General features: G+C 38.5%; 1 pseudogene; it reads right to left on the reverse strand.

Annotated features, from left to right (window-relative positions):
* Positions 1–1,979: 1,979 nt before the first annotated feature.
* LOC115514949 lies at positions 1,980–11,356 on the reverse strand (annotated as a pseudogene).
* Positions 11,357–19,136: the final 7,780 nt, after the last annotated feature.

Raw genomic sequence — 19,136 nt, forward strand, 5'->3', positions numbered from 1 at the left:
AAAGAGTACACAGCTTTTCCTACCAGACCATTATGAGGATTACACAAATAATTGTTAATTTAATGAAGTGGGTACCCACTTGGATGATTGGGACATTACATAGTTGCAATTATTAATGACATATTAATCAGGTGTCACATGTAATACTATGATAGACGTGTGGGAAGTAGGGGATTTTTATTAATTGTATTTGTAATGGGTTTCTTAGAGACGAATTTGTTAATATTTAGTCTATTCAAGCTCAGGAAAGAAACACAATTATGCATATTATGAAATATGCTTTCTTCTTGGAAAAACTCCATGTGTATATGTTTTACCTTGAATAAACTGTTTAGGACTTTTTTTCTGCTCTACTGGCCCAAAATTTGGATGTAATGCATTTAAATTTCAGCAAAGCCAAAAAAGCCACTTACTGAAACTGCTCAATAAGATCTATAATGATAATAGCATTCTTTCTAATTTTACATAAAAGAAAACTAAAATTTCACATTTTCTAGCACAGAGTAGGCACTTGATCAATTAAAACATATATATCAAAATATACACAAAGAGATCTAATTTTATTCCTGACTCCAGCATTTAATATTTATGTTACTATAAGTTAGACTTTAAAATGCCAATTTTAATTTAATATACAATGTTAAAAGATGAGCATAGACAATACCGACACCTGCTAAAATAGCACTGGAGCCCTTTTTTTAAGAACCACATTCGACTTCAAGCCCCATGAAAGCAGAGACTGCTCCAAGTGCCCTGAACGGTGCCAGGCACACAATAGGTGCACAATCAGTGTATTTGTTGCCATTAAAGTTCTTGAATTAGACTAGAAGGAATAAGACCTTTGTCTTTACACCAAAAATTGAAAAAATAAAGAACACAAATAAGGAGAGACTAATGACAGTACTACATTTGAGATACGGTTTTACTCTCTTTTCTCATCCCTTTTTGTGAGAATGTGGAATTTTGGAGGGCCCTGAATGCATTTATTTAATCTAGATAGGTTTTGGATCCCTGACATTTTCATGCTTTTTGAATAATAGGGTTTTCAAACCATTTAGGCCACTCTAAGGGGTGTGTGTTAGGGGCATAACATACATAAATATATAAGGTGAATAGAAATTTGTGGTTCAGAGATATTTTTTTAAGATTTTTTAAGACCATTTTTACTTTAGGTTCAAGATGATGCATTCATTTTTTTTGGATTATTATTAGATTTTTATTTCTTTTTGCTCCAAGAGAAGCCAGCATAATAACAAAGCTATAACAAAGACAGTATACCTGTTGTATACTGAGTGACTGCTATGGGCCAGGTGCTGTCCTGAACACTTGACATGTCCTCACAGGGTAGCTGTGAGAGCGATCGTGCACCTGGGCACAGAGGTTCTCTGTGAAATTCAGTGACTTGTTCAAGCTCACACACAGCCAAGTTCCAATGCCACGTTGTGAGCCCACTCAGTCTGTCTTCCACCCTCATTATCTGATGAAATCAAAGCCTTGAGATACTTTATAAATCATATCATAGGAATTACATACAAGTTATATATATGGTATAGGCTTCGTTTTCTAATTCAATTAAAGTCCACTTAAAAACAATTTTCCCTTGAGGAAGTAGAATCACAAATGATAAAGTTTCCAAGAATTCGGAAATTTTTCTTTACATCTTAGTACCTTATTTTCTAAAAATCTCTCCTATCAATGTTTCTTTCTACATATTCACTTCTTTGAAAATAAATAGAAACAAAGTCAAAAGCTTATCTTGATACAGTTTAGAGTCAGCCAAATTCAGCTTTTAATTAAAAACAATTTTTTTAAGTAGGTTTCACACTCTGCATGGAGCTTGAACTCGCAAACCTGAGAACAAGAGTTACACACTCTATCGACTGAACGAGCCAGGAACCCCCAAATTTAGTTTTTGAAGAGTTAAAGTCAACCATAAGTGCCGCACTTGGCTGCTGGAAAGCACTGGCCATCCAGTAGCATTAGATGATCTTCCCAAGCCTTTTCCCAGAGAAAGAATCAGTGAAGAGAGGCTGCTGAGAGAGATGGATGAAGGTTATAGGCCATCACAGTGTACAGGTCTCCTGAGTGAGGCATTTCCTTGATGGCCACTTGCCAGAGAGTAATGGCAAAGGAACAGATGTCAGCTTTGGTCATTATGGTCTCTCAGGAGCTCTGGTGCTTGTTGGTTGTGTGTGTCATCTAGGTGGTAGGGAGGAGTCTGTGGAAGCACAGGAAGTATTCTAGCTTCTCAGAGCAACCAGTCACCAATTTTATAGGCATCTTGCTTACTGATCAAAATGTTTACCAGCTTCATGTACAAGTGCACAATGCTTTATGAGGAAAGAAAACCAGGCCATTCACACAGCTAGGGAATGCTTATTTCCTGAGATATGTGAAAGTGTACACTTTCCCAAATTTAATTGCTCTCTGGTGCGGGAGTGAGGGCCCCTTCCTCCTCCTCAGGGAAACTGATAGCACCATATATGACTTGGTGTAAACTGACGTTGCCACCAAACTTCATGATCATGGTGTGTGTAGACTGTTAAAGCCCATAGGCCTATGCTGGCAGCCACAACCTACAAAATATTGCCACATCGGAGCCTTGATATATTGAGCTCAGGCCAGAAGTTCACTGGGATGCCAGTAATACGTTTTTAAATATTTTTTGGATATGTATAGGAAGAAGAGTCCAGGAAGCAGACTGAAAAAGACTGGTGAGAAAGGTAAAAGGAGGAACAAGGGAGAATGTTATTCTAGAGCCAGGAGAAAATACTTGAAAAGGTGGGATAGACCAGGAGCACCAAATACTGCAGGGAGGCCAAGTAAGAGAACAAAACCCGAGGCTTTAAGTTTAGAAACTTGGAAGCCATTGAAATGATCCTCACTAGAATAATCTCAAGGTGTGATTGAAGTAGTAGCAAGCTGCAAAAGGTTGAGGGATGCTAAAAGGGATGTGGAGACAGAAAGTACAAACAACTTTTACAGGCAGAGTACTTGAGAAGGAAGGAGTAAGGATAGGTCAAAGGTAGGCTCTTCATTAAATGTGAGAAAGGTGAACATATTTATATGGTGCTGAGGGAGGGATCCAGTTGAGAGAAAGTTGGTGATGCAGGAAAGAGATGAGATCATTGGTAGTATAAAGACCTTAAGTAACAAAGAGCAAATAGGATCTAAGGAACAGAGGAACAGATGGAGGAGTGAGGCTTAGGGAGAAGTTTTCTTCCTTTAGGACATGAGAAAAAGATGGCACAATTATGGCTAAGCATATTTCTATGGAGGAAGGAGGGTGAGAAAGATCTTTCCTGATCGACACTTTTTTTTTTTCTTTTTTTCCCCCTGTAAACTGTGAGGAATTACCTGCTGAAGGAGAAGGGGTTGGGGATGGGATATGCTGCCTGGGGAGAGTGATGGACATTAGGGACAGCCACTGAAGGGAATAGGAAAGAGGGCTAACCAAAGCGTGACTCAGTGGCCTGGGGAGGTCAGCTGAGGTGACAGGCAGCATGATATTCTTTGTATCTCCAGAAGTCTGGGCACAGGAGCAGAGAGCAAGTGATAGGTCTGAGAAGGGTCTTCAATTAGCAGAGCTGGCACAGAGGGAAGTAATTCTGATGAGAAAGTTTTTGAAACAATGTGCCATGAAGTCTAGGCTGGATCAGAAGGAATTCAGACAGGGAGGTGTCGGACTGGGGTGGGGGAGTAGATGATGGCCTGTGAGAAAGTAGAGGTGGCCAGAGCATCAGAAACTTCAGTGAGCTTAAAGATCACATGAATCAGAAGCAATGGAGTGAGATTTCTGGAATGAGGAGGGCTGTTATCAGCGGGATATTTAAGTTGTTTCAGGTGATGGTTGTTCAGGATGTGACCCTGGGAAAAGGGTAACTGAAGAGGATCAAAGGTACAGGCTGCTAGAAATACGAAGCTTGGAGTTGGGCTGTAACTTAGAAACTAAAATTACATTTTAAATGAATTTTTCATTTATCCAGAACCATGAGGGTTTGTTCCCACAACTCAGCTAAAGTGATGGTGGGATTACTTTGGTGAATATCTTTTGGTAGTTAACTTCGACTTGTGAGGTGTTTTCACTCAGTGATGTTGCTATGCAAAAATGTTCACGGTTGTTCTCAGGAGGGCAGACCAACTGGTGAGATAAATAAATCTAAAAATGCCACTTAATCATGGTGTATGCTTCTTTTAATGCATTGTTGAATGTGGTTTGCTAGTATTTTGTTGAGGTTTTTTGCATCTATGTTCATCAAGGATATTGGCCTTTCTCTACTCTCTCTTTTCTTCCCTTCTTTCTTTTCCTTCCTGCTTCCCTCTCTCCCTCTTCCTTCCTCCCTTTCTTTTTTCTCTTCTTTTCCTTTCTTTTCTTTTCTATTCTTTTCTTTTCTTTTTTTCTCTTCCTTTTCTTCCTTCTCTCTTTTCTTTCTTTCTTTCCTTTCTTCTTTTTCTATCTCTTTCTCTCTTATGCTCATCCTTTCTTCCTTCCATCTTTCCTTCCTTCCTTCCTTCCTTCATTCTCTTCTTTCCTTTGTTTCCGTTCCTTCTCTTTCTTCCCTTCCTTAGTTTTTTTTCCTACCTTTAAGAAACAGGACGGAATTAAATAAAATATGGATAAATTATACTTGGTTTCTTTCTCTTTGCCTTTTCTTTTCTTTTCTTTTTTAATTTCAGTTTCTGGGGGCGCCTGGGTGGCGCAGTCGGTTAAGCGTCCAACTTCAGCCAGGTCACGATCTCGCGGTCCGTGAGTTCGAGCCCTGCGTCAGGCTCTGGGCTGATGGCTCAGAGCCTGGAGCCTGTTTCCGATTCTGTGTCTCCCTCTCTCTCTGCCCCTCCCCCGTTCATGCTCTGTCTCTCTCTGTCCGAAAAATAAATAAACGTTGAAAAAAAAATTAATTTCAGTTTCTGGAAAGATATCTCCAAAACATGTTAATACTTAGAAATCCATGTGATATCACTCGGTAGTGTGCTAAAACACACGTCAAAGGCAGAGATAAGGGAATTAGGTTATCTAACAGAACAGACAGGCCTACTGAGAGAAAAGAGGATATTTACTAACTGAAACAGGAGTGGCTGCTGGCTGGCCTCAGGATCAACACCACCAAAGTAGAACACAGTCTTCTCAAAACAAGTTCTTCCTCCTTCTGACTGATTTCTGTTAATGGACCCTTGAATCCTCTAATCTGCTGGATTTAAACACTGATGTAATTTCCTCTGATGCTTCTCACACCCTTATAAGTTATCAAGCCTCTTAAATAATCCTTTATCACATCTCCAACAGCCTGAAGAATGACCTGTCAGGCTCATAGCACTCTGTGGCTGGCAGTTACAATGGACAGAGGGAGCAGGTCCATTCTGCCTTAGCAGTCCTACCTAAAAGGTGACCACATGTGTTTCTCTGCAGATTGTTGGCATTGTCCTAGGGCTGCATCTGCGTACTGGGTTATGAACTTTACTCTCACAAGGATCTGCTCCCTTCCAACCCTGGGAGGAGATTCTGTTAATGGAATGTGACCAAATGCCATTTGAAAAAGCAAAATATTGATACAGAGATTTGTTTTATAGATTAAAAGCTTGAAGGAACTGTAAGAGTTCTATCTCCTCAAATGTAGTTGATATATACACACAAACATGCACACTCACATACACAAACTCCTTTTGAAAATTACCATTTAAAAATGAAATCTTGCCATTTGCAACAACATGGATGGTGAACTGGAGGGTATTATGCTAAGCAAAAAAGTCTGGCAGAGAAAGACATATATGATACCACTATATGTGGCATTTAAGAAACAAAACATATGAACACAGGGGAAGGGAAGGAAAAATAAGATAAAAACAGAGAGGGAGGCAAACCATAAGAGACTCTTAAATACAGAGAGCAAACTGAGGGTTGCTGGAGGGAAGGTGGGGGGGAATGGGCTAAAGTCGTGATGGGCATTGAGAGCACCTGTTGGGATGATCACTGGGTGTTATATGTAAGTGATGAATTATAAATTCTACTCCTGAAATCAATACTACACTGTATGTTAACAAACTTGAATTTGAATTAATATAATTAAAAAAAAGAACAAAAATGAATGTCTTTAATTCTGCTATCTAGTCAAACCACAACACTAAAGAGGTTCTCCTTAATTAGCAATTACAAAGATGTTCATGGCTGTACTTGTTAGAGTAGGCTAACTGGTGAACCATATAAACCCCAAACTGTATAATGGGACAAGCAAGAAAGAAGTTCTTGTTCTTGTAAAGTCCTAAATGGGTTTTCCTTGTTGGTAGCTGGCTTTCTTTCAGGCGATGATTCAGGAACCCAGGTTCTTTTTTTCTGTAGCTCTACCATGTTCAACATGTGGCTTCAAAGGTCTGCTTCAAGCCAGTGGGGGGAAAATGAGTGTGAAGAATTGAATACACATGCAAGACTTTTCCAGGCCTGGAAATGGCACATAGGACTTTCACTCACATTCTAATGGCCAGAACTCAGTCATATGGGAAAGGGACTCTATGTTTCCAGGAACATGACATGAGGTTGACAAACAATTAGTAGTGTTTTCCACAATGGGATAGCAACTGGATCAATATGGGGAATTTACAGGAAGAACACCTGCTCTCCTGTACCAAGCGTGGTGATATAGGCACACAAGAGATTATTGGCAGAGGAATATAGCAGACCTTTAAGTGAACAAGGAAGCAGTGGTTACATTTAAGGAGAAATATATCTACTACATATTCTAATAAAGTCTCCTCATTGTCTAAAATACACCAAAGGAAGTTTTCTTAAATGAACACAATTCAGTTAAACAAAGTTGGCAGATTGACAGATTGAGACGTGGGCAGTAGTGAGTTGAAGGAACTAGGCAAGAAGCCCAGACCAAAGAAGCAAAGTCCAGGCAAAATCCAAGAGTGCCAGGGCACTGCTGGCATGAGAAATCAAATAAGTGAATACAAATCAAGAAGTCATAGAAACCTTGAACCAAAGTAAAATTGGAGTCACAAAACCTGGACGTGAACACTGGCCTTACAACTCACTAGCTGACATGGGAGAAGACACTCAATGCCTCTGAGTTTGTTTTTTCATTTGTAAACTTGGGGTAATAATATTTATTTCACAAGAATTAACTGGAGAGTCAAATGAGATGCTGTGTGCTAAAGCTCATATGGCCTGGCAAAAGGACAAGAGAGCTAATTTTAAATCTATTTCTGTTTTTGTAAGCTTAGGGTTTTGAGATTTGGAACCTGTTGTATGCATAAGTTAAGTCTCTAGTCATGAATCAAAAGAAGGAGGTGAAGAACTACCTAGTGTAAAGGACTATCTTTTGGACTGGGGAAACTGCAGATTCAGGTTCCTTTATAAAAGTCCTTCCTTCTGGGGCTCCTTGGTGGCTCATTCAGTTGAGTGTCCATCTCTTGATTTTTGGGTCAGTTCATGATCTCATGGTTTGGTTCATGAGTTCAAGCCCTGCATTGGGCTCTGGGCTATGACTGTGCAGAGCCTGCTTGGAATTCTCCCTCTCTCCCTCCCCCCCCCCCTCTCTCTCTCTCTGCTCCTACCCCCTTTGTGCTCTCTCTCAAAATAAATAAATAAACTTAAAAAATAAAGATAAGTGTTGCCTTCCTGCATGCCTTTCCCCTTCATTCACTTTCAGTCTGCTTTTCTTCCCCCTTTTCTTTTTCTTTTCTTTCCTTCCTTCCTTCTTTCCCTTTTTTCCTTTTTTTAAAAAAAAGTTTTTTTAATGTTTATTCATTCTTTTTTAAATTTTAAAAAATGTTTTATTCATTTTTGAGACAGAGAGAGACAGAGCATGAGCAGGGGAGAGGCAGAGAGTGAGTGAGACACAGAATCCAAAGCAGGCTCCAGGCTCTGAGCTGTCAGCACAGAGCCTGAGGTGGGGCTCAAACCCATGGACCATGAGATCATGACCCAAGCTGAAGTCAGATGCTTAACCGACTGAGCCACCTGGGTGCCCCTCTTTTTTTTTCTTCCCCCTCCATCAGGTTGCTTTGTTAGATGAGCCTGGCCATTAAGGAGGGTATAACTAATTTATAAAGGTTCTAAACAGGAGCTTGCTAAAGGTTGGGGTTTAAGGATTGATCAATAGTAGAAACAGAAAGAATGCATCGTTGACAAATGTGTTATTTGGTGGAATTCTTTGGGGGGGGGGAATGCATAGTAGGTACTCTAAAGATAATTCCCTTTGACCTGCATTAATTCTTCAGAAGATCCATTTAAAGGAAATAATCATAAATATAAGGTCTTATCAGCAAAGATGTTCATCATAGTTTTACTTTAAGTGGTGAAAAATTTGAAACAGACTAATTGCTCGACATTAGACAAATGATAAATAACTATTATATTCACAAAGTAAAGCATTTAACTGTTAAAAATTGTGTTTATAAACAATTGTGTTTATAATTGTGTTTCAGTAATGTGGAGTATCACGATAATAGCAAATGAAATAAATAGACTACTAAGTGATCACAACAGAGTCAAAATTACAGGCAGGAAAAGCTTACAAGGAAATATATAACAATGGCAATGGTTGTTGGCATGGCAAAAACAAGTACTTCCCACCCCCCCCCACTTCTTTCTACTTTTCTGCAGTCTATAATTTATAATACATCTGTATTATTTTTACATAAGAAAATATGTCACTTTTCCTTTTTAAAGAAGTGTTGATACTAACTTGCTTCATTTAGCCTAGTGCTACTGAACAAAAAGCTGGTGTAATTAACAGCAAAACAAGTTCACTTCATGCATCATGATGTGAATAATGCTGTTCAAAAGTAACTAGAAATACCTATATAGATATACAGGTACCCCATGTGAATATATAATATAGGTATTAACATTATTCATTTCCTCTCTTCATAAGTCATGGTTTTGCTTTACAGGATTTACTTGGTAAGAACAAAATGTAAATTTTTGGTGCAAAATTTTTACTCTTTGTCATTATGACAGCACAGATTCCATGATCTGACTTATTGCATTTGCATGAATCATAAAGACTGTTGGAGTCAGTTAGAGTGAGAGTAAACTTTGATAGGATTTGGTGAATCTTCTTAAATCTAGCCACTGATATCCATGGAAGTTGTACCTTCTTTGTAGAGAATGGTAATGAGGACTACAAGCAATGAAAATATTTGGATAATCACCTGTAGACATTGACAAACATTATCAAACATCATCACACCTCAGATGTTCTGGGGAGTGGCTGGACCTATTGCAAGTCTCATCTGGACATGAGAGATGAAAGAAATTTAATGTAGCCTTGTTCAAATGCCTATTTCCTTAGAAAATATTGATTTAAAGTGATGCTCTCCCAAGCTCTAGATTTAAATGCATTTGAGTAGTCACTGCTAGCCAAGAAGAGATGAATAGACTATCGGGCAAGCAGGCCATCAGAAGCTGGCCCAGAAAGTCAAAAGAATCATATAGTATTATAAGATATTACTAAAGGGATAGGGAAAGATGACCAAAGAAAAGCAAAATATTATTTTCTTTTTCAACCCAAAATAAGATTTTATAAACCATAAAGAGTGGATGTGGAGGGTTCCTATCTTAATATTTATAGCTTTATTTGGATTCACTGAAAGGTGTGCCACCTCCTACAACCTGGTAAGATTGCATTCAATATTAAAATTACAGTACAGTAAACCATAAAGTTTACACATGAGACTGAAAATGACAGATTTAGAATGGGTAAGGAAAATAAACCACAGCTGACAGGGGAAAAACATGACCTGAATCTGAATTTCCTGCCTATGCAAATGAAGTGTACTCTGAGACCAGGGAGCATCATGGTCTGTTTATGATAATAGGAATTTGCAGGTGCCTGGCTTCAGGTGAACCTCTCTGATATTTGGCATCAATATTAGTACAGGCACAAAGCTGTATTTTACTTCCTTGCGGAGCTTTCATGATGAAATTGAAGATACTGATTTGTGATCACCACACTATAGATCAATCTAAACACATGGATTTTGTGCTTTGTTTTATTTAAAGGACCCAGATCAGAGATTTCTATTTCACCTTATGTTCAAAACCTCAAGTCGGTGTTTCTCAAACTCTAAGGTACATAAGAATCCCTTGGGGTTCTTATTAAAATGCAGATTCAGGAATAAGCAAAAGGAATCTTTTATGAAGGAAGTCAGAATAGTGGTAGTGGTTATCTTTGCAGAGGTAATGACTAGGAGGGGCATGAGGGAAATTTCTAGGATATTTGAAATGCAGTACATGTGTAAAGTATACTGAACACTGCGCTTAGGAATTGTATGCCTTAATAAATTTGTGTTATTCTGCAGTTATTATTTTTATAAAACAAAAATAATAAAATTTAAAAATGAAGATTCTGGGTTATGCTGCAGGAAAAAAAGTACCTTAAGGATAGACCCATTGTAATAAGGCTGGGCCCATTGTTGGTTAGAGTCAACTTGTTAACCAAACATCAGACATGAGTAACAGAAAATGCAGACACATTTTAACTGAGAGAACACCACTGGGAGCAACCCTACCTCACACCAGTTTTTTAGCAAGCAAAATTCCAGCTGCTGCTTTCTATAGTAACTCAGAAACCATCATTTCCTACAGGCATCCAAATTAGTTGAATCTTGAAGGTTTTGTCTTTGTATAGCAAGGGGAATGATAATTGAGTCATAATTCTTAGAACTGCATAATTACTGTGCTTGGGAACTGGCTTTTTTTTTTTTTTTAAACGTTTATTTATTTTTGGGACAGAGAGAGACAGAGCATGAACGGGGGAGGGGCAGAGAGAGAGGGAGACACAGAATCGGAAACAGGATCCAGGCTCTGAGCCATCAGCCCAGAGCTCGACGCGGGGCTCGAACTCACGGACCGCGAGATCGTGACCTGGCTGAAGTCCGACGCTCAACCGACTGCGCCACCCAGGCGCCCCGGGAACTGGCTTTTTATGATTACTTTTAACTCTCTTGTCCCTTACCTTTTTAAGGCCTGCAGCAAAACAGAACCAGCTTTTATTCACATGCAGACTGAAAGGATCTATCAGGTCAGACTTAATCTCAGCAAAATGGAAGTATTTTCCCACCAACTGTCACTTTCCCCCATCTTCTCGCGTGGTTTATGGGACTCTTCAGTGGGCCAGTCACTCCAGAATTCTATTCCTTGCAGACATGAGCCTATGGTCAGTCCCCAGAGGATATAGTTTGGGTAATTCTTGCTGGCAGCATTCTCTTCAAGTCTGTCACACGTCTTATTGCCCATCTGCAGAATAAACTTCTGGAGGAAACCCGTGAAAATACTGCAAATGACAAATGGAACATTCTCCAAAGCTAAATGAAAAACTCGTGAATCATACTCCCATGGTGCTGAGTTATACATGGTGGAGATCACGTAATGTATCAGGTCTACCTTGATAAATCCCTCTTGTTAACTAACCATGACACCTCTAGCGAAGGTAAAGGAGAAGGTAAAGGAGAAAGGTAAAGGAGAAAGAGCGACCCCAGGACTAATTCTTTCATTTCCCCCAGATATAAACTCTTTTGTCTTCAGATGTTAAACAGTTGCTAATTTCTTCCAGTCTTTAACATGGTTTGGTTTCTAGTCATTAAACAAAAAGAGAAGATGCCAGTTGATATAAAAATCCCTCTGCACACAATGAGTACACACATTTCTGAGCAAACTACAACCAGACTTCAGATGCCTGAGAAATAGCATGGGCTGAATTGAGTCTCGGAGAACTAATCAGTTTTCAGTTGTCCAGCCAAGCTCATGTTTGTCTATTTGTTTGCATATTCCTTGCCCAAACAGCAACATCAAAGTAACAAGGAGATGCCAGAAACTAGCACTACTTTAAAAAAAGACACTGTCTTTAATTCGCTCATTTATTCAACAAATATTATGGGATACCTATCATTTGCCAGATATTGTTCTAGGCACTTGGGATACAACAATGAGCAAGAGACCTTTCTTCACAAAGGGAATTGTCCTCTCATATCACATGAAATGTCTTATGATTCAAAATGAGAAATTTATAGTAATGATGAAATGGGTGAAATAATACATAGTAAAATAAATATGTTTTAATGGGAGAGGGAATATGGCCAGAAAAATATTTTCCTCAAGCTCTAAAATAAATCTTTCTCCCAAACAAATAAAATTAAAGAAATCTTAGGTATGTCAACCTTTGTTTTAATTTTTATTGTGAAGATTGTACTCAGAATAAAATGGAAATGACTTCTAAACACATGAGAATAGATAAATATGTGTGTAGATATATGGTATATAACTCCCTATAGGTTTCTCCAGTCCTTCACAAAGGATACTTGTTGAACTTTCTCAAATCCATTAGGTAAACCAACAAAAAATGAAAAACTAGAGGCTCTTTCCTTCCTGCCACCTACAAAATCAGCTCAGAGTCCCTTAGATGAGGCAGAATTCTTTTTTTTTTTTTTAACTTATTTTCCCATTAGTAAGTCTAAATCCCTCTCTTTTGGGACCAAATATATTTTTATAACAACATTTACTGTGTAAGCATGAATGTAACCAGTGACTTTTTGGGGCTTTTAAATTAATTAAACTGAAATAAATTTAAAAAATTCAATTTCTCAATTATCTATCTACATTTCAAATGCTCAATATCCACATATGGCAAGTGGCTACCATAGATATAGAACATTTCCACCATCACAGAAAGTTCTATTCTAGTGCTATTCTAGGGAGTTAGATCTCCCTCTACTTTGCCTGTTTAGGGAGAGAAATTGGAATTAGCTACTTAAATCTCATTCATTAACATCAGTTTGATGGTTAGTATCAGGACACATGTGGGGTAGTCTTTGGGGGATTTTCAGTGCTAGTGGAAGAAAGGCGTTGAGTGAATCCTAAATGAGTTATTAGTTCATGATATGTTGCTACCAATGTTACCTCTCAAATGTAATACCTCAGGAGTGGGCACCATAGAAGATCATCTGACTGAGTCCACCTGGAACTATTCTCTTGTTCCTAAGTGGCTTAGACAAAGAGATATATACATAGGGCCACAGAAGTGTGGTAGCAACAAAAGTCATCACTTTCCTAAATTCAAGAAGCATGGACCATTACCCAAAACCTGAGTCACCCCATGCCACATGCATCTCAACATCTGCTGTGGGAAGATTTATAAGGAAGCTTGGCAAATCTGTTGAACACAAACACCGCTGAATCAGAGAATAAAGTCATTTGAAGCTTAATTAAGCCAAGGGAGTATTTAAATGTACTAATAAAGAAGCTAATGAAGGATGCCTTTGGATCCTAACCAAACTACAACAGAACATTCAAAACAGCACCATATTTACCTTGAAACTAAATGGTTGATATGAAATTTATTGCCAAATTGGTTTCCATACAACACCCAGTGCTCATCCCAACAGGTGCCCTCCTCAATGCCCATCACCCACTTTCCCCTCCCTTCCACCCCCCATCAACCCTCAGTTTATTCTCAGTTTTTAAGAGTCTCTTATGGTTTGGCTCTCTCCCTGTCTAACTTTTTTTCCTTTCCTTCCCCATTTAAAATAAATAAATAAATTAATTAATTAATGATTGAGCATAATCAATATTGTTAAGCTGAATTAAATTTGCAACATCTTAATCTACAATTCTAAAATACAAAGAAGGCATCTTTGTGAAATGCTTAATTTCTAAGAAGCATGCAATGCCAATAATAATGATTCAATGACTTGTTCTATCTTCTTTGCCTTAAATCCTATATCACAATTGCTTGCTCCCCTAAGAAGAAGCAATAGTTTTGCTCTTAAAGTCATTTTCCCAGTTATACCTTTCTGGTTAATCTAGTGTTTCTTCACACATAAATATTCATGATAACTCCTTAGTAACTATTTTTTTATTTGATATTACTAAAATACACCCAATAGTTTTGCAAGTCATGGATATTAAGGACCTAATCATACCCTATAGAATGCCACAGTTGGAAGGGACATTGGGAAAAATCTGGTATTTCTGATCACTAGTCCATTAGTTTTTCAATCATGTCATGTTACAGAAAGTTTATAACACCAATAATAACTATCATTTATTGAACGTTTACTATGTTTCATGCACTTTACCAAGGACTTTATTTGAATTACCTTTTAAATCTTTTCCACAACTCAGGGCACGTGTATGGCTCAGTCAGTTGAGCTCTTGACTTCAGCTCAGGTAAGATCTCACGGTTTATGAGTTTGAGCCCTGTGTTCATCTTGCTGCTGTCATTGCAGAGCCTGCTCTGATCCTCTGCCTCTCCCCTGCTTACACTTTCTCCCTATCTACCTCTTTCTCCCTCTCTCTCTCAAAAATGGATAAACATTAAAAAAATGAAATTATTTTGGGGAGCTTGGGTGGCTCAGTCGGTTAAACATCCGACTTCAACTCAGGTCATGATCTTGAGGTTGGTGAGTTTGAGCTCCTTGTAGGGCTCTGTGCTGACAACATGGAGCCTAGAACCTGCTTTGGATTCTGTGTCTCCCTCTCTCTGCCCCTCCCTGGCTCATTCTCTCTCTCTCTCTCTCTCTCTCTCTCAAAATAAATAAATATTAAAAAAATCTTTTCCGGGGCGCCTGGGTGGCGCAGTCGGTTAAGTGTCCGACTTCAGCCAGGTCACGATCTCGCGGTCCGTGAGTTCGAGCGCTGTGTCAGGCTCTGGGCTGATGGCTCAGAGCCTGGAGCCTGTTTCTGATTCTGTGTCTCCCTCTCTCTGCCCCTCCCCCATTCATGCTCTGTCTCTCTCTGTCCCAAAAATAAATAAACGTTGAAAAAAAAAAATTTTTTAAAATCTTTTCAGAATGCATGGGTGGCTCAGTCGATTAAGAGTCCAACTTCAGCTCAGGTCATGATCTCACAGTTCATGGGTTCAAACCCTGCATTGGGCTCTGTGCTGACAGCTCAGAGCCTGGAGCCTCCTTCAGATTCTGTGTCTCCCTCTCTCTGCCCCTCCCTGGCTCATTCTCTCTCTCTCTCTCTCTCTCTCAAAATAAATAAATATTAAAAAAATCTTTTCAGAGTGCATGGGTGGCTCAGTCGATTAAGAGTCCAACTTCAGCTCAGGTCATGATCTCACAGTTCATGGGTTCAAACCCTGCATTGGGCTCTGTGCTGACAGCTCAGAGCCTGGAGCCTCCTTCAGATTCTGTGTCTCCCTCTGTCTCTGCCCCTCCCCTGTTTGCAGTGTGCCTCTCTCTCTCTCTCAAAAATAAACATTAAAAAAAAAATAAGAAGGGGCGCCTGGGTGGCGCAGTCGGTTAAGCGTCCGACTTCAGCCAGGTCATGATCTCGCGGTCCGGGAGTTCGAGCCCCGCGTCGGGCTCTGGGCTGATGGCTCAGAGCCTGGAGCTTGTTTCCGATTCTGTGTCTCCCTCTCTCTCTCTTCCCCTCCCCCGTTCATGCTCTGTCTCTCTCTGTCCCAAAAATAAATAAACGTTGAAAAAAAAATTAAAAAAAAAATAAGAAAAAATCTTTTCCACAACTCTTCAGTTAATGCTTTAATTAACCTCATTTTGAAGGGAGGAAACAGAAACTTAGAGTAAGTAACTTGTCCGAAGCCACACACCTGGTAAGTATCTCAGCCACGATTCAAACCCAAGTTAGGTCCCAGAGCGCTCAGCCACCAAACTGCATCATATCTGAGCATCCAGCTCCCAGCTCTAGCAAGATGGAGAGAAATGTACACATGTCTAGTAAGAGCAAAATACCATTTTAATCATTAATGAAAATACTCTTCAAGGAAAGAACAGAACCAACAGGCAGAGGCTGGTTGCCACAGGCATTCTTTATATTTCAAAGGTAGGGTGAATGATGTTAGTAGAACAAATACAGACAGCAATGATAGGAATTTTAATTCATATCAAATAATGGTTGTGTACTTTATTCTATTGTCATCAAAACCAGAATGCAATGTTGACCTCAAAGGTAGGTAATAGGAATACATCTGTGACTTGTTTTCCTATCTAGGAAAAATTATTCTGTGGTTGGTTTGTTTGTATATTTATTTATTTGTTTATTTATATATTTATTTAACAAAAAGCAGTCTGAGGGGAAAATGTCACAAAAAAAAAATGCCAACAAATCTCAGAAAACTGACACGAAGTAAATGGGACAAAGGATTTTCCATGTTTTTGAGATTTATTCCTTAAAATATCCACTTATGTAATTTTCAGTTTGAACAAGTTCACTGAATGACCAGTCTGGTGAATAGTCCTCAACAAATTCTCATACAATTAAGTATATTTTGTTTTTAATTATGTGCTATATATAACTATGTAACACATAATTCCTACTTATCAATATCTGAGTGAGAAAGTACACAGAAGAGATACATGAAACCATAAGAATGGAATGGTGAGCAAGGAACTGAAATTGTTTACTGAATATGTGTAGTTGTCATTGATCCTTACTCTGAGTGTTATGACCAGGGACATCTAATAAATTTAAACAGAGACCTATGCTGACTTCTTAACAGAGGATTTGACATATAATATTTTTTCTTTGATAAACTTTTCAATTTGTGTTAATAACATACACATAGCTAAAAATTCAAATAGCCTCTATATCCTTGTAATAACAAAATAATAATCTTAGGTCCCATGTCTTCCTTACTTCCCATCTCAGCTTCCCAGGGGCAACTATTGTTACTCTTTTATTAGCTTCTCCTGGTAGTTTTTCCCAAACCTCCAGTTAACATGCTCTCAGGCTGCTCCTTGATCTATCCATTCTAGACATCATGTACTAACTTCTTTATTGTGTCAGATGAGGGTATGGTTCCTACACACAGATGCCTCTCTTACTACTATCCTCACAAAACAATCATATCATAGTTTTTAAATTAAGTTGATAATATATACATTATTTACTGGAAGGCTAAGAAGTATACACCAATTACATTTACTTTCTTTTTTTTTTTTTTAATTTTTTTCAACGTTTATTTATTTTTGGGACAGAGAGAGACAGAGCATGAACGGGGGAGGGGCAGAGAGAGAGGGAGACACAGAATCGGAAGCAGGCTCCAGGCTCTGAGCCATCAGCCCAGAGCCTTACGCGGGGCTCGAACTCCGGGACCGCGAGATCGTGACCTGGCTGAAGTCGGACGCTTAACCGACTGTGCCACCCAGGCGCCCCTACATTTACTTTCTTTTACAACTTTTTTTTCCTTGAGTCTCTGTTGTTTTCCTCTCCTGCATATGTTTCCATTTTCACGTGTTCAGATTTCAAGTGAGACGTTATAACAGATTGTCTTGAGTCCCTACTTTTTGTTGCCAGAGCTTCCTTTCCTCCTGCTCTAAGTTGGACTGGATATGCTGTTGGCCTGATACACAGTTGTGTTCTTGGGACTTCATATTTTGGATTTGCTTTTTCCTCTATTCTGGCTTTTTCTTTTTCTAAGTTTATGTCCTTATTTAGTTGGACACATCTTCCAATAACTTCCTAAGAACAAGTACGTGGGAGGTTAAGTTTTGAGTCCTTGCATGACTGTGTTAAAAAAAAAAGAATTCATGAGTGACTGAGTATAGAGTTTTAAGATAAAAACATTTTTTTTTTTTCTCAAAAGCTTGAGCTTCTAGCAATGCTAGTGAGAAGTTCACTGCTATTTGGATTTTCACTTCTTGGAAAGTGATGTGTGTTTTTCTCTCTAGAGATATTTAGATCATCTCTTCATTCTAGAATTTATGAAATTTCTAATTTCATAAATTTCAAATTTCCTAATTCCTTGGTGCGGGTGTCTGCCCATTTGAGAACTGAAAAATCAGTGGGATCTTTAAATCTGGACACTCATGTTGTCCTTGACTCTGGAAAATTTTTGTCTGTTTATTCCTTGATTATTTCTTCCTCTTTGGACCTCCTAGATTGATATTTGATCTTTTAGCATTTCTTTCTCAGTCTGTCTCTGTTTTGTTCTCATTAGGGGAGATTTTCTAGACATTATCTCTCAGGCTGTCTATTGAATTTAATATTTTGCCAATCTCATTTTTAATTCTCAAGAACTCTTTCTTGTTCCTGATTGTTCCTTTTTTACGTGTGCTGATTTTGTTCTATGGATTCAATATCTTCTCAAATATCTCAAAAGATGCTAATTAAAGTGTTTTCCTTTATTTTTTAACTTCTTTTATGTTCTACGAACTGGCTTTGTTTTCTCCTAGATCTTTTTATTTCTGTCTTTACCTACCTTGTTTGTTTGTTTTCCCTGCTGTTCACCTTGGGGGATTTTTCACTCCTCATATTTTTAGTTGACTCCTCATATTTAAGAATGAGTCACTAAAAACTGATTTGGCTTGTTGACAGCTAGGCATTGCTTTAGGTGAATCAGACAGAGGATGCTATCATGTTCTGCCTCTGGAACCATTCAGCTCCTCCAAATAAAAGACATCCAGTTTTCTGCTTGGGAGCTCAATTTCTGCTTATAGATGATCTCTGTTTCAGAATGATTTGCCCAATTTTTCAAATACATACTTTCAATTGACCCTATTATTTCCAGTCCTAAGCTTCACTTACACTCTCACTTCACTCCACTCTCGAGGCTTTTCCAAGTCCTAGGAGGAAACTCTGCTCCTTCCTAGTCATTTTCTTCTAAATTCAGTAAGGTTTCAGCTTCCTCTGCCCTGTTTCATGAGCAACCATGACTCCTTCTCCTTTTGTTCTCCACAAACCCATTGACATCCCTGGTTCATGAATGATGGTGACTCTACCATTCTTTTTATCACCGTAGCTTTCTAGAGACTTTTTTCCTTTACTGACATTTTAATAAAGTTTCCGGAGAGAGAGGACACAATTGTGTGTGCTCAGCCCATCTTTAATGGTCAGTCGGGGTAATGTTTTCCAGTGATAATTATCGTACTATTTTATTTTTTGTGCTATTTTAAAGAGTCAGTCTATTTCAAAATTTTTACCCCATATTTTAGCTAAAAGTTTTCTTTTATAAGGCTAGATTGGAAATATCCCAGGCCTTAAAGTCAAACAGACCAATATTAGATTCCTGGTTTTGCTACTTATTAGTCATATAACATTGGAAAAGTCATTTAATCTCTTTGAGCTTCAGTCTTATGTTAAGTATAATAGTATTTATCTTGAAGACCTCTTGTGAGAATTAAATGAAATAAGGCATATAAAAAATAAAGAACAGTGCCTGGCACATAGTAGG

The sequence above is a fragment of the Lynx canadensis genome, chromosome B2, assembly GCF_007474595.2.
Source record: "Lynx canadensis isolate LIC74 chromosome B2, mLynCan4.pri.v2, whole genome shotgun sequence".
Classification (NCBI taxonomy): domain Eukaryota; kingdom Metazoa; phylum Chordata; class Mammalia; order Carnivora; family Felidae; genus Lynx; species Lynx canadensis.